We start from the raw sequence: 10,881 nt of genomic DNA, 5'->3' as shown, positions 1-10,881 counted from the left end.
GTAAAAACAAAAGGAGTGGCATCTACCACATGAGCAGGCTTCCCCAATTGACACAAGGATTGAACTTTGAGCTATAATTGGTGTGGCCACGGGCCATGTGAAAGCGACGTTGTCCCTATAGCAGTGTGGAATTTTGTTAGGTTGGGTCTTCATCAAAAGGCTGCAAAGGGTAAGTTAGAAGGTACCCTTTGAAGTTCCATGTTTTGTCATCTTTGTGAACTCTACAGCTGCTTTTGCTTTCCCTTGCATTCATCTCTCTTTTTGGGTTGAAATGATTTTGGCTATCCAACACTGCTGACTTATCTTTCGCAAAGACAAATCTAATGATATATTTGGTAGACTTGTTCATATTCTTTTATCAACTTGGTTTTGGAGTTATGGTACTACATTCCTAGATCCAGTGTTGGGTCTGTCTGGTGTCATTTTATTAGTTTTTATTTACGTTTCTCTTTTTTCTTTTTTGTTTTTCATGTTTTATAATCACATAGTGAAAATTTAAAAAAGCGGAATCGTTTTCTTTTTATTGGGAGGAAACAAACAATTTTAAGTTGTTTCTCAAACCGAGCTGATTTTAGAGAATTTTTCATAAACATGTTCTTGGGGAAAAATAATTAATTTTTTCTCTATAGTAGTTCGTTTTTTTAATCACTTGAAAAAATGAGGAGCCCGTTGCGGATGAGACTTCTCTTCCAATTTTGTGAAGGTGAAGATAGTGTTATTTTTACGTGTTTTCTTATCTTTACCTTTTTATAAATGAATTATTTTAACAATTTAAATATATGATCTATCAATTACCCAAAAAAGAAAAGTAATCTTATTAATGGTAAGGACATAATTGTAGAATGATTTGAGAAAAAAGGCTAACTCGTTAGTTGGAAGTGTGACTAGGCCCATTAAGATGAGGTCAAATACCATTTTGTTAGGGGTCATAATAAGAATATTTATTTCAAGGTGATATCATGCCATTTATAAGCTCACTCGTATGTAATAATTGTAACTATTAAGCATGCTCTGTTAGATTTGTTAGCTAATAAAATACTAGAGACAATACTCTCTGGTAATTTGAATAGTCCAAACAATAATATACATTGTGATGAAGCGTGTCCATTTATATTATAATGAATATTTTTCACCATTTGGAATTGGTGGGCATTTGTGTGGATATAAATAAGGGCGGGCTTCTGTTGGAGCACCTGGGCCACTCGAGATATTTTCTGTCCTATGGATGCTTTCTACCGGAAAATACTGTTTTGAGTTTTGGTCGGACCTAAATTGGTCACACATGAAATTATTGATTGGACGCCACCACCATCCAGTGAAGTCTGGCTCGTTCAAATAGCGATATTTTATGTTATTAATTAAAAAGGACTAACCCCATATTCCCAAAAATATTTGCTCATTGGATACACCTACCCTCATGCCTCATGTATGAGTCTGGATGGACCAATCTTTGATTCTCCTATTAGGCTCTTAATATAATAATGGTAATGGAAGACCAACTAAACCAGCGTGACACTTTTTCCAAATATTTTAACCCGCAATGCCACTTCAATTATGATTAACATCTTGGCGGTGTATAGATAGTGGTGTTATTGTTATTGGACAAAGGGGGAATGTTGAAGGAGGAAAGTAAAAGAATAAGTTGAAAACATTCAACCGACCCATCTGGAAGTTTTATGTTTCAATAGTTGGATTCGACCGCTTGATGGGTTTGAAGATTTGCTAGAAAAAAGAGAGATCAAAGGTGGTAAAGGACAAAGTTAAACATTGAAGGGAGAGAAGAACATGATCTATTTCGGTACCTTAATCAATCTTTAGTTCAAATCATCTCATCATATTAAGGTTTTAAATAAATAGAGAAAGTATTTTTTAATACTACGATGCACATCAGTTCAAATAGTAGTGTTAATCAAAAGCTTTAGTTACTCACATCATTTGTCACGTTTATAACAACTTTTCGTCCGAATGGTCACATGCCCCCCTCACTCTCTTGAATGTTGAATCTTGGTGGTAGGCCAGCTTTGCTTGAGTGAAGAAGGGAGGGAAAGAAAGGGGGAGTCAAATAAAGTTGGCAGTGGAGAGCTGGAACATGATGGGAGCCTATGCTTTTAAATATATATATATTTTTTTTATTTCTAGGACCAATTTGTTTTGAAATAAAACTGCATCTTAAAATATTCAAATTTCTGAATCCCCAAAAGATGTTCCTTCTGTTAGTTTTACAAATTACTTCTTTTGTATTTGTACAAGCACATTGTATATCAAAGATGGCATTTTCAATTTTTTTATTGGTTTTTATCTTTTAAAACAGAGAAAAACTATATCACACATACATACATATATATATATACACATATACATAGAGAGGGAGAGGGAGAGATCGTAGAGGGGGAGAATATCTATGTAATGGGAACATCATTTCTTGATTTGGTAATCAACCATTAGTTGTCAAAATCACCTGTCACTTTAGTAACAACTTTAGACCATCCCACAAATGATGACAAGAAGACCACGAAAGGATAGTTAAATTAAATGTAAGAGTGTATTATTTTTTAACCACGAGGATAAATAAGTTGTGAATTGATCAATTATTTGTCGGTGATACGATAATTTTATGTTATTTGATGTGATCTTAGAGGAGGTGTTTTACGAAATAAAGTGCAAAAAAGTGGGGCAACTCACACAATAAGAGTAAGAGGAGAGTGTTGGGGTGGGACTCACGTCGGCAATATAACATTGCTTGCGTATTAGTTCTGTAAATAATTTTAGAAGAAAGTTTTTGATAAATATTAAAAACAAGTGAAACGAAATATAAAAAAAGATTAATTATGTTTTTATTGAAGTTGATTAAATAGAGATATTGTAAGTCTTATAAATAATATTTGAGTGTATCAAGAGAAGATGAATACAAATTTAATTATATGAATTTAATCCAAAAAAAAAAGAAAAAGAAAAACCCACATGACATTCAGATTATACAAACTAAACTTATTGTTGAGATCATTCATATCTAACATTCCCCAAAAACAGCTAAATGGCGAAGCCATATATCAGTCTCAATTGATTAGACCACTCTATCCATTTTGGCTGATTGAGAAATGAAATGAAGGAAAGAAAGGGATCACACAACACACACACACACCAATGCTCATGCGACTTCTAATCTGTAGGTGATCATAATTTGCTTGTCAAATCACCAGCAATCAATCAAACAAAGACTTTCAAAGCCGATCATTCCCTCCCTCGCTCACTGCCCTTAACATGATCACATGATGAGCACGCCCGGTGGACCATCTCCCCCTGAGAGGTTTTCCAACCAGGCATGTGAAGTGAGGGTGGCCGAATCTCATCCTGTGCTTCCGGAGAAGTAGGTTGCATGTGACAAACCACATTCCCATTTTGTCAAATGCTGGGTGGGTTAGTTTAATGATTTGCCCAAATGCTTCTCATCACAGTGCCACATCCACTATATATCTATCCAAGTACTAAATTTAATAATTATTATTTGTTATTCCTATAGTTAGTTACAACATGCATCCAGTTCATAAGAGATATGATTGTAATTTATTCATATGTCTTATCAGATCCAAATTCCTCCTTTTTCTTTTTTTCTTATTTTCTCTGTCGGTGTAATCAATTTTGCATCATCAAAGGGCCAATCTGATTCATTGGATTTTTTATTTATCAAAATAATGGTGTTTCCTAAACAATGGAGTAAAAGAATTAGTTCTCTGCAAAGTCATCAAAGGCGATTCAATTGGTTCTAATGCCTAATGCCTGAGATTTTACTTGGCTTGAACTTCTTTCGCACTCTTTTGATGGCTAATCTTAATTTCTTTCTTTTCTTTTTATTTTACCATACTTTTATCTTTGTTTGTTAAGACTGAAACTCAAAAATAATAATAATAAAAAGTTAACAATAAATGAATAATATTATTTGGCGTCTATACATCTCATTCGACGTCTCACATTTTTCTCTTTCTAGTATCTCTTAGTCTCCACCGATGTCTCCTCTAACATATCATCTCTTTCTTTGGTACCCCCCTCTCTCTTATCCAGCATCTCCTCCAATGTATCACACTCTGTTCAACCTTTCTTACATCTTTTCGACGTCTCCTTTCTTTATCTGACATCTCTTGGGTATATTTTGACATCTCTTTTCTCTTTTTCGGCATCTCCTCCTCTAGCGTCTCTTCCAACATCTCTAGTAATTTTCTTCATTGTCCATTATCTATATTAATATTTATTTTCAGTAGAGATGTTGAACTCAGGGTATCAAACTTTAAATTATGGAGATGCTATTTGTCTTGACAGTGATAAAGATAGAAATGTGAATGGAGAAAATAATGGAGAAGTTGTTGTGGATGAGGTCCATGTCACTAATTATATTCAGGATTTGGAAAATAAACTTGTTAGTGGAGTAGCAAATAGTGAGGAAGAGGCATATCAGGTGTATTGTGAATATGTTTATGCTTTTGGGATTTAGTGTTAAGAAATCAAAACAATATTATTTCACATATACTAAAAAAATTAAACCAAAAAAATCTGTTTATTGGAAAAAAATATGCAATGATGAAAAAAGAAGTATGCCTAAGAAATCTTCATATCAAAATTTGGATACGATGATGGGTTGTAAGGCAACGGTTTTATTCGAATGTGATAAAAGTGATTTTTTTAGAGTTAAGCAATTCATTAGAGATCACAGTCATGAGATGGCCAAGTATTATGAAAGACACTTGTTGAGATCTTCACGATCAATATCACAAAGTAATGGTAAAGTGTTACAATCCATGTTAAATGCTAGATTTTCACTTGTCAATACGTATAAGTATTTAGCAAATGAAAGTGTTCGTGTGAAAAATATTGGAATCATTAAAAGGATGCTTATAATTATATACACAAGATGAAGGCTTCTCAAATTGAGATAGGAGAGGTTCACAAAGTCTGGTGAAATATTTCAAAAGTAAAGGTAACAAAGAAAGGGGTTGTTTCATTGGGATGTCTAACTCGATCAAAAAGGTCAAATGGCAAATTTCTTTTGAAAGGATGGGAGATCTAGAATTGACTATGATGTTTTTGGAAATGTAGTGTCATTTGATGCTACATACCGAAAAACAAATATAGTTTAATATGTGCTTCATTTGTTAGTCAGCAAGATGAAAAGGCAAGCATGTGAAACTAGAGGACTATTTAAGTTTTCTAAACTTAAATGTTTATTCCTCTATTAAGAATAATCGAGGTAAAAATTATCAAGTAATGATATAGTTGAAAAATATAATATCTTATCTAAAATAGAACAATATCTTAGCTGGAGAGCTTATTATAGACCCTTGAAAAATAAAAACAAAAGATACACCGAGTCAAAAATTAAAGTCATTGAGAGAAACGACAAAACAAGACATCAACTTCAACTCATTCAAGTATGTGTTTTGTTGATTTTTTTTTTTAACTATGTTTACATCCAAACTATTCATTCATCTTATAGAATGCTTTAGAGTTTTTAGTTTTTGAGTTAAATAAATCTCATGCATATGATATAATTTACATACTTATTGTAGGAAAATGTAAAAATCTAAGTAAAAAAAGTACCATGACCATTCCTAGTGACATGACTACTAGCACTATTCCAATTCCATTAACACCACCAGTGGTAACAATTCTCACAACACTGTGAATACTCAGATGTCTATTGCTAATAATTAGGTGGGTGACAAAAGTATTAATAGTTTGTTTATTTATTTTATGATTGCTAAATGGGGTAAATCTAGTTCCATGGTATTATTCCTATCCAATGTGTCATTTTCAAACATGTTTTGGAGTGTTCAATAGCCAGTTGTAAAAGGGATGCAGGTTTGTTTATTATATAATTGTAGCTATTAAGTCGGATTAATTCTAACTTAATTTTAAAAAAAATTAATTATATATATATATTTTTATCAATATTTGTTAGATAGTACCTCCATATCGATGGTTTTTCAATATGACTCGGTCTTATAATGGTAGAAGAATGGATGCTAATGATACACGACAATAAATTTAAAAATTTGGCGACTTTGTATCATAAATGATATTTTGTATTTGAATGCTACAATTAAAAATGTAAAATTTTTATTGTTGGATTAACTAAAAATGTAGAATTTCAATTGTATATGTAAGATTTTAATTGTATTGATACTTCACATTATTCTATATTTTATTGTATATGCAATATTTCGATTATATTAATATTTCAATTTTAACATATATTGATGTTTTTTACTGAGTTATTATAAAATATATATATTATAAAATAATCTTAAAAACCCGTAAATATACACATAAATATTTTAAAACAAATTTAAAATTTTGTTTTAAAATTATTAATTAATTGGGAGGGTTTCATAATAAATCAAAAAAGTCAAAATGTTAATTTTAAAATCGTAAGTTTTCATTATATTTTAAGTTGTTAGAAGTTGGGAATATAAAAAATATTAAAAAGGGAATATAATCTCAAACTTTCAGTAAATATATATATATTTAATTATAGTAATAATTTTGAATATTTTTTTTAATATAATAATAACAAAATATTTTATCTTGATGTTTTTTCATGTTTTTGGGCCACTTACAGCCTGAGAGAGAGAGAGAGAGAGAGAGAGAGATTGGGCGCATCTGTAACAGGACACGTGGCGCGCCCCTGCTGGCCCGGTCCACGATTGGGCCCGGTGGGCCGGGTCCAGCATAGAATCTCTCGTCGATAGGGCCCTTGCAAACTGTTCAATTAAAACCATCGACGGCTGGACATGCAACTCAATTGACGGTCGCGATATTCTCCACGTCATCAATCAAAACACATTCCGAGCTCGCAAACAAGCACAAAGGGAATCTTTGACCAGGTTTGCGTAAACGACGTCGCATCTACGTCACGGTGTTCCACGTCGGACTGTCCTAACCTTTGACCAGGCATTCGCTAGTCAAACCGAACACATTGGCCTGTGATTCGTTGCAAGCATGAACGCACTCTGAGTACCATATCACTTTATCAGGTTTAATAAATATATATACATATATATATATGGATGGATGAGGTAAGAGGTAATTTATTATATTTTATTCTACAGAATAATGTAATACAGTTGTTTAGGCATTCAAAATATGGTCTAAGAAATGTTTGGATTTGGCTGCGCTTTCGGAACATAGATTGAACGGTCGAATAAGTAATTTAATGTCAATTCAGTGATTATGAATTTGATTATCGTCTTGCATAAGGGCTAAAAATTTAATTTGCGATTTATCTTTCTTTACGAATTTAAGACACAAATATCAAAAATCGTAAAAGACGATTATTCTAAGAAATGTTTGGATGCAGAAAATAAGTGCATCTTAACTAATCCCTTTAACTCATTAATTAATTAATTAATTGATTGATTGTAGGTTATATAAAGAGACAAGTTTTTATTACCTTCCATCCCTTATTCTCAAGATATTTTGCTAATTCTTTTAATTAATTAATTGATTATCCCGATCCTTTTTATTTGCACGTGACTCCGCAAGATATTGGGTGATTATTTAGTAAAATTAGTTATATCCTATAAGAAATAAAAACTCAATTTTTAAAAATTTCAATGTTATATTATGAATTAAATTTTTTGATGTTTTCTAAATTTTTTGAAAGTGAATGTTATGACTTTTTAAAACATAAAATTAAATAAAATTAAACTAAATGGGTGTTTGGATATATTTTTAACGACATAATTATTATTTATTTGGCATCTCTCTAACATCGTTTTGATTAGTTGATTGAAAGAAAGAGCATGTTCTTGTCTTTTGACGAATCTCATGGCACTTAATCATTATGTTTGGGATGACGCAATAATAATGCAATGAAAACCTAATAAATATTGTACCTCATTTGCCTAGTACTATGCTTTTGTATGAGTGGTATATGTGTTGAGAAGAAGCCCAAGATAAACCAAGTACGATTATTGGGATGGGAACTTTCAAAAGAGTCGGGTGAATCGATTTTGGGCCTTAATCCCTCTTGGGACACCTTTGGGCTAGTTATTGCAAGGTTCGAATGTAGGTCTAGATTCTTTTAAGATACGGTCTTAAGATTGATCCATTCTAGACCTTACACTAATGTCCATTATCACATCAAAAAGATATTTTTTTGTTCATAATATAAATTTGAAATATTAGAAATTTGATTTTTTATTTTTAACAAGAGATTTAATTATTAAATAAAAATTTAAAATTAACAAACAAAAAATATTTCTTCCAAATCTGTAAATTTTACCACACCTCTCCCTTACCAATAAATTAAAAGGTTAATAGTTTTTGAGTATATATTAAATAAAAAAATACGAGACTTCCATGCTAACAAAGACGATAATAAGTCTTTCTACTTTTATATTTTAACAAAAGTGATGAAATTTTAAAAATCGTAACCTCAATCAAACTTTTGCAATCCTTCTATCTCTCATCTTTTTTTTTTTTTTCATATCACATTTAATGGAATTTGAGAATTTCAATCGTCGTAATATTTTAATATTATTTATATAAATCGATACCTAATTATCTAACTTCACCACCTCAACCCAATCAATTGTGCCCAAAAAGCGTCATAACTACACCAAATTATGGGGAAAAACAAAACTTAAACTAAATGAACATAATCACATTAATTTTGAATCGATTATTAAGTCTTCCCCTAATTAATAACATGTAGAAGGATCACTTTGTCACGAACTCGTTACAGTCGTTCATTTTAAATAAATAATAATATTTACTACAATATAAATGCACTATTTGCCATTGACCCAACATAAAATATATTCCTAACAAGCGTCCTTCAGGGCCATGACGAGGCCCATTTTTTTAATAAAAAAATTACCTAATTTTGTTTGGATCTAACATTTATATTTATTTACTAATTATTAAATAAATCACGTGATAATTGATTATAAGCGAAAATATAAATATTCGGAGACACGTCACTTACTTTTCAAACCTCACCGTGATAATTGATTATATTTATTAACTTTTTTTTTTGAAATTATTTTCTATAAAATTAAGAAATATTTTCTCTTTTCATATTTTCCCAATCAAACACACTAATTCACACCTCCCCTTAGTTGCAATTTTCTATGAAAAATGAGACAAAACATGTTTTAATGTGTTGTACCATGAAAGTTTTTATAAAAAATGTTAAGTAATCAAACACACTCTAATCATATTTTTCATGAAAAATGGTCATTTTCTACCCAAATTCTATATTTTGAGATGTTTGATTGACCAAATATTTTATGAAAAATATTTTTCAAGTTGTGGTCATGTGATGCTCTTTTTTCACTTTTGTTGGAAAAAAAATTCCCGTTGAGAGGGGGGAGAGAATTCATTTTCTAGACAATTGCACTTTCACTCATGACTGCTCATTCATCCTCTTATTTTGATTTCCAACTTCTCCCAAGATTTGAAAACAGATCTGTAGCAAGAGAAGGGCAACGAGAGAGGAGATAGGCAACAAGAGACTAAGCGAGAGAGAGAGTGAGAGAACAAGAGGCAGCGACAAAGTGAGCGTGAGAGAACAGTCGAGGAGTGAATGGTGATGGCGGCAACAGTAATGGCAGCGACTAATGGTGGCTCATTCATCTTCTTTGTTGGGTGTGTATATATATTTGATTTATTTTTTGAATATTTTGTGTATGTATATTTGATTTATTTTATATAATTAATTATTGATTTGTGTATTTATTGATTATCTGTATGTGTGTATGCAATTTTTTTCATGAAAAATAATGGTAATCAAATATCAAAAGTTAAAAAAATATAACAATTTTTAGGTAAAAAATTAAGCCAATTAAACACTTCCAATTGATATTTTCTCTATAATTTAATTCCACACAATTCAATTGCTTAGAAAATATTTTATTTCCATATAAATTTCATGTTTACAATCAAACGCACATTAAGAGTAAATTATACCTATATCCCTGAGATTTTATCAAAATACAAATATCTCCTGCATTTCATAAATTACATTTGCCACTCCTCGTTTATAGGCATTAATGAATAAAATGGTTACTATTTTTTTCTTTAAAAACTAATTATATTTAATGAAAAATAGTAATCCAATGGCATTGTTTCACCCAACACTACTTATGTTTTATAAATAGAGTAATGCTATTTATTTGCACTGAAAATAGATTTTCAGTTTAGTTAATATATTTTTATTAAAAAATAAAAAGGTGTAAGGCTGACTCCAACAGCTCTTCAAACGAATTGCTATCGCCAAATTATAGGGAACCAACTCCAAAATCACAGCTCCAATAACCCTTGTCATGGCTAAATTTCTGACGAATCTTAAAAGGATCGCCAACAGTGATGACCCAACTGTTCAAGGACAATATTGCCATATCTCCCCCCTCCCCCACAAAGACCATAAATGCCAGAGAAGATGAGTTGTAAATGCGACAGAAGACCAGTAGAGGAAGAGGTCGATTAGATCTAGATGTGGCTACGACCAAAGAAAATGGCGGCATATGCGACGAGCAGCAGAGGAAGATACCGACTAGATCCATATGTGGCTACGACTAGAAAAGATGGCGACAGAGACGAGCAATAGCAACGATAGTGACGAGCAGAAAGACCAACAGTGAACTTGTTGTTGTGGCTTGATATTCATCAGATTTGGTTTGTGATTTTTTTAATTTTTTTTAATTTATTTGTGTATTTTGATTATTGATTTGTATATTTGATTATTGAGTTTGTGCATGTACATATTTGATTATTAATTTATATATTTAATTATTTATATTATGTAGTAAAAATTATATATAAGGTAAAATAAATAAAATTAAAATTTATTAATAAATACATGAAATAAAGAGGAGAACATGGAGC

Source organism: Diospyros lotus, chromosome 4 (assembly GCF_014633365.1).
Source record: "Diospyros lotus cultivar Yz01 chromosome 4, ASM1463336v1, whole genome shotgun sequence".
Taxonomy (NCBI): domain Eukaryota; kingdom Viridiplantae; phylum Streptophyta; class Magnoliopsida; order Ericales; family Ebenaceae; genus Diospyros; species Diospyros lotus.
Note: the sequence above shows the minus strand (reverse complement) of the source record.